The sequence below is a fragment of the Suricata suricatta genome, chromosome 2, assembly GCF_006229205.1.
Source record: "Suricata suricatta isolate VVHF042 chromosome 2, meerkat_22Aug2017_6uvM2_HiC, whole genome shotgun sequence".
Lineage (NCBI taxonomy): Eukaryota > Metazoa > Chordata > Mammalia > Carnivora > Herpestidae > Suricata > Suricata suricatta.
Window position 1 is genome coordinate 2,965,221 of NC_043701.1, and position 6,000 is coordinate 2,971,220.

At 50.9% G+C, this 6,000-nt stretch overlaps 1 protein-coding gene and 1 long non-coding RNA gene across 5 annotated transcripts in view; both read right to left on the reverse strand.

Moving 5' to 3' along the window:
* Positions 1-6,000, reverse strand: part of DPP6 (dipeptidyl peptidase like 6) — an 867,370-nt gene that overhangs the window by 161,908 nt on the left and 699,462 nt on the right. The gene's annotated exons all lie outside the window — the stretch shown is intronic.
* On the reverse strand, positions 1,739-4,779 carry LOC115277051. 2 transcript variants are annotated; one of them, XR_003902196.1, is made up of 2 exons: positions 4,479-4,779; positions 1,739-2,238 (listed from the first exon to the last, which is right to left on the reverse strand). It is a non-coding gene; the product is annotated as an uncharacterized LOC115277051 (long non-coding RNA). The 2 variants fall into 2 exon arrangements; XR_003902198.1 differs by having other exon boundaries at positions 1,739-2,293.

A 6,000-nucleotide genomic window follows, 5' to 3' on the forward strand; every position in this document is an offset into this window, starting at 1 on the left:
GCTTTTATAAATCGTGGCCTCATGTGGTCAAAAGTAAAGAATCAACTTTTTTGCAGGCAAATGCTTATTTATTCTGTGCTCTGTGGTGCCAGGGACAGGCTGAGGGTAAACAGTGATGCATCTTCAGCGCCGGATTGCTCAACACACCGCGTCTTAAACTCTGAGAGCAGCCCCAGGCCGCAGGGGCTGCACGCTGTTTGCCAGGGTCTCCGGTATCGCCCGGACTGTAAATATCACACACCTTTCTTCGCAGATTCATAAAGCTTCTCACATGATAAGTGGCCTGTCTGTGGTGGCTTCTCCGTCCACGAAGGAAATGTGAGATTGGAAAGGTCTCGTCTTGTTTCTGTGATCCATACACAGTGCCAGGTGCTCTGTGAGTGTAAGTGCGCTGATTACGGATGAATGACTGACCAGTCACGGTTAATCTCTAAGCCCCTCCCCCACGCGCACACAAGATCATCGTACTTCCGGAAGCCACGAGATTTGCTGCTTCCTTTGCCGCCTCGTGCAAAACCCTCTCTGAACTCACAAAACAATCTTGAAGGGTGATTAATGAGTGATGTTGGAAACTGGCAAGAATTTAAAACGGCAACGGAGTCACATCTATACCAGCAAAATTGTCATTTATCTCTGGATCTTGTATGGGAAGTGTTTCTTCAACAAAGACTAGGTGGGGAAAAAGCACGCGGCCTCACAAGGACGGAGAGAAAGGGGGGGTCACCTGTGCTCAGCGTCTGATCCTTCTGGATAATTAGTATTGATGTCTGTTAATTAGAACACAATCAAGCCTACCAACACTACACATCTCATTACTCAACGCCTCTTGTCAGTCCGGCTCCCGGAGCACCGTTTTCACTCCTTTAGACCTTAGTCCTATTACCCCAGATCCTTTGGAGACCCTTGCTTTCTCTTCCTGAGACTTTAACTCTGAGCTAACTTCTTTAGTATAGGGATCTTGGCCTTGGCGACCTTGGAGGCAGTGTTGACTCATGAGTGCTGGTGATGGCGGGCGCTCACCTGAAGAGGGCAGCAGCGAGTTAACGCCAGGACCACACCTTACCAACGCCTGGGTTTTCAAACGCAAAGGGGGCTATGATAGTCTTTGTATCATAGGCAAATTGTAGGCTGTGGAACAGGGGTATATACAGAGCGCTCAGGACACGTCTGACATAGAAACCTCTACCCCAGGGATAGCCATTTTGGGGCTAGGATTAAATACAATTTCTGGGGTCAAGAAATAACTTTTTGAAACATACAGGTCCTTAAATAATTCACCCTGTTGATGTCACACGTTTGGCATCCATGAAACACTGAGGATGAAAAGGAGAAAGTCAGGCCTCACCACCATCCACGGCGCTGACACCATCATCCCACAAGGCCTATTTTCAAGAAAAACACCTTGAAAATAATCTGGACGGACCTTTACATCAAGAATCCTTAGCACCTCCCTTTCTCTACATTTTGTGAGTCACTGCCACAGTCACTGCAGGGATCAGTTAGAGCCTCCGAGTTCCTGAGAAGGTCATGGGAAGGCCCCCCTGAGCATCTGTCCCAGAACGTCTGTCTGGCTCCGTTTGGGGAGGAATCCCTTAAGTTGGATGGAGAAGAACATTTTTGCCACGTTTGTTCTTTATGACAATATCTCACAGCATCGTTTCACTTTTAGAGACTACTGTATGGGCAGAACGGCCTTTCCACAACTCCGGGTTCTCACGACAAATGTATGATTTGGAAATATTTTCAGGTTGACTTTAATGGGGTGGGGTGGGGGGAGAAAGTGCTAGACTTAAATTAGGAGGTTTTGTTTTTAGGATTCTTTTCCTCCCCCAGAAAACACACACACACACGTGTGCACACACACACATCACTCTTCTCCATGGACTGAAAAAACATTTTTTAACCCAAAAGCCGGTGCTCTGTCTTGTGGCAGAGAGGCTCTCTTCTGCTGTAATGCTATTTAGTGGCCGGGATTATGCTGGTCACAAGTCACCAGGGACAATGTGATGCAAATACCGCCATTACTGTCTGGTCCACGTGAAGATGAAAAGGGCATCCGGAACTCACAATAATGACAAGATCACTTTCACAGAAAACCTTTCTCTGTCTGGGTCCAAATTCATGCCCCAAATAGCCATGGCTGCCACAGAGCCAAGGGACCCAGACTAGCGCCATGTTGTTGATGAAAGGGCGTCTTTCCATAAACCAGGAGCCGGCGATGGGGGCAGCACCTGCAGGCTGGAAATACACAGTTCCCGTGACCCAAAGCCCCACGTTTGGCATCCATGAAACACTGGGGATGAAAACGAGAAGTTAGGCCTCACCACCACCTGCAGCGCTGACACCAGCATCCCCACGGCCTGCAGGCCTGGTCATCACTGGGACGGGGTGGGGGGGGGGCGGGGAGGGGATGTCAAGGATATGACATCTTGGTTTCCTATTTTTTTTAATTTTTTTAATGTTTTATTTATTTTTGATACAGAGAGAGACAGCGCATCAGAGGGGGAGGGGCAGAGAGAGAAGGAGACACAGAACTGGAAGCAGGCTCCGGGCTCTGAGCTAGCTGTCAGCACAGAGCCCGACGCGGGGCTCCAACTCACGAACGTGAGATCTGACCTGAGCTGAAGTCGGAGGCTTAACCGACTGAGCCACCCAGGCGCCCCTTGGTTTCCTATTTTTTAGTTGACTTTGGTTACATGAATTTTGTGTAATGTTTATCTATTTTGAGAGAGGCAGAGAGAGAGAGAGCATGAGCAGAGGAGGGTCAGATAGAGAGAGAGAGAGAGAGAGAGAGAAGGAGAGAGAGAGAATCCCAAGCAGGCTCCATGCTGTCAGCACAGAGCCTGCCTCGGGGCTTGATCTCACGAACCTTGAGATCATGACCTGAGTCATATCAAGGGTCAGATGCTGAATCGACAGAGCCCCCTGGTTATATGAATCTGCACGGCCTGCCTGTAACGCACGCACGTAACCGGGCTGATAAGGAATAGGAGGACGTAACACCCTTTCCCAGCTCTGTACCCAACCACTCCGCGTGTTTCACGAAGGCAGCGGAGATAAACCGTGCTAAGCCAAGCAGCGAAGGAGCAGACAAGGCGCCGGGAGGGCTGGATGTCCTCCTGGAAGGCTGGCCGCCCCGCGTGCCCTTCGTGGAGAAGCTGCCGCGGGGTGAGGCCTGGCGGTCGGCTCTGCGCCCCAGGTGCCCCATGTGCTCAGTGTGTGGGTTTGTATTGCTCTCTTAGGACAAGCTGCACCTCAGCCACATTCATAAGAATCGAGAGAACCAAAGAAGGAGAGTTTGCGAATTTTTGATGAGAAGCCTAGCAGGCCCGTTGGCCAGATGCTCCTGTTAATGAATCCATTGCATGAGATTGTAATCGGAAGGTAGCTGGGAAGCCCGGGAGCGTGGAGGCAGCTTGAAGGGCCCGGCATGGTGAGCTTTTCCTCCGGCAAGTGTGGGTGGACGCTGCCTATTTTTATTTCAGTGCTTCTCTGGGCTTCTCTGCGAATTGACCTTTCTATTCACCCAGACTTTCCTCGGAAGGTTTGATACAACCGTCAGATTTCTCTCCTACAGCATAATCATGACCGAGTTCTTGCCCAGGTCAGGTTCGCGGCCATGGGATTTCATACGAACACCTGGGCTGTGCCCACAGGACGGTGGTGATCAGAACCGCTGGGTCTCAGTGACTCTTAATGGACGACCTTCCCCTTCCTCTTGGGGCCCTTGCGGAGGAGGCAAGGGGGGATGGCAAGCTCCTGTACGCTCAACACAGGGGAGGACGGACTTTAATGCAGATATGCTTGTGCGGCCTCGGTCCTCCCCTAGGCCCAGGACCACTCCGACAGCCCTCCTGAGCAGCTACCTGGAGCTACATTTTAGGCACAAGGAGGGGCACCTGGGGGCTCAGTCGGTTACGTGTCCGACTTTGGCTCAGGCCATGCTCTCACAGTCTGTGGGCTCGAGCCCCGCATCGGACTCTGTGCTGGAACCTGGAACCTGCTTCGGATTCTGTGTCTCCCTCTCTCTCAGCCCTCCCCCACTCACTCTCTGTGTCTCTCTCTCCAAAATGAATGAACATTAAACAATTTTAGAAAAAAAAGGAACAAGGAGAAGAAGGCAGTTACACAGGAGGGCAGGTCAGCAGGAAAACCCGGCTTCTGGACCGTCACCCCCGGTCCAGCAGGATCACCTCCACCGAGGGGTGCGGGTCTCACTTCCTCGTGGGACAGAGACCCGCAGGGACAACTTCCTGCCAGAAATGGGCCTTCGCTCCTTCCAAACCACCAAGAGCCCGTCCCCCAGGGGTCGCACAGGTCAACTGGAGCAGGGATTCCTGGAGTGTGGTCCTGAACAGCGTATGAGACCCCAGTGCCACGTAGGAGCCTCTCAGTGTCCCCCCGTCTGGCTCCTCCGAATGGCTGCATGTAATACATAACGATGTGTAAGTTTAGTTTGCTAGGGGTCAATTACTTACTTCAGATATCTTTCACTTGTCCTACCCAAACAGGAAAACACTCTGTGATGTCACCCAGAACACAAAGAGTCACGGTGTTTCATAACATCGCTGTTCCGAGGACGTGCAGACACGCTCCCTGAGCCGCGGCACCGGGTGAAGTCCCCAGCTTGGGCTTGTCAAGTAGCACTGGTCGCCGGGTCATCCCTAATCTCGCTGTTCAGTATAGTCCTTACAATGCGCCTCCAGTCACACTCAATACAAGGAGCAGAAAGAACCTGGAGAAGATGCAGGACGTGGCACTCTGTCCATAATGTGGCTGGCGTCCCGCTGGGCTGAAATACAGTGCCTGGTGACATCACAAAGACAGTGCTACGCTTGGAGACAACTTAGTTAAAACCAAGCTGACCGCTGGCTGTGTGGCTCTGAGCGAGTTGCTTCAACAGTGAGTCTCAGTGTTCTCATCTCTCAAGTGGGGCTGTGAACTTGGACCCCATCCTCGCTGCCAGTACAAAATATGTATTGTAGGTCTTAGTGTCAGACATGTGACAGGTGCTCACTGAACGCTTGTCTATGTGTCTGTACATGCGTTCCTTCATCTGTTCCCTCGTTCATAAGTGCCATCAAGGAGCAGGGAGCACAAAGAAATGGGGGCCTGTGTGGGACTGTAAAGTCCTGTACAGAGTAAAGAAAGAAGCAGGGAGGCAACAGGAGCCCAGAAGGCGTGAGGAAGGTGCGGCTTCTCCCAGGAGCAGAGGGCGTGTCCTGGGAAGAACAGTGTGGAAGAAATGGACAGGGGCAGAGTGGATGGAGCCCAGGCGCTGATGGCGTCTGATGTCATGTCGCAAGTAGCAGGTGCTCCGGGACAGGAAGAGACATGAAAAGCAAGTAAGAAGGCTGCCTTCATGGGCTGTACCAGAAGGAGACACTGCCCAGAATAGTGGGCTGAGCCCATGGGTCCCCAGCAGGATGCTCACAGGCAGCTTCCATCATGGGTAAGAAATTCTGGGTCCATCAGCCATTTTGAGTTTATTTTTGTGTACAGTGTAAGAAAGTGGTCTAGTTTCTTTCTTCTGCATGTTGCTGTCCAGTTCTCCCAGCACCACCTGCTAAAGAGGCAGTCTTTTTTCCATCGGATACTCTTTCCTGCTTTGTCAAAAATTAACTGGCCATACATTTGTGGGCCCAGTTCTAGGTTCTCTATTCTATTCAATTGGTCCATGTGTCTGTTTTTGTGCCAATACCATACTGTCTTAATGATGACAGCTTTGTCGTAGAGGCTAAAGTCTGGGATTGTGATGCCTCCCATTTTGGTTTTCTTTTTCAATATTACTTTGGCCATTCGGGGTCTTTTGTGGTTCCATACGAATTTGAGGATAGGACCTGAATGTGAGATAGGACACCATCAAAACCCTAGAGGAGAAAGTAGGAAACAACCTCCTTGACCTCCACCGCAGCAATTTCCTACTCGACACATCCCCAAAGGCAAGGGAAATGAAAGCAAAACTGAACTCTTGGGACCTCATCAAGATAAAAATCTTCT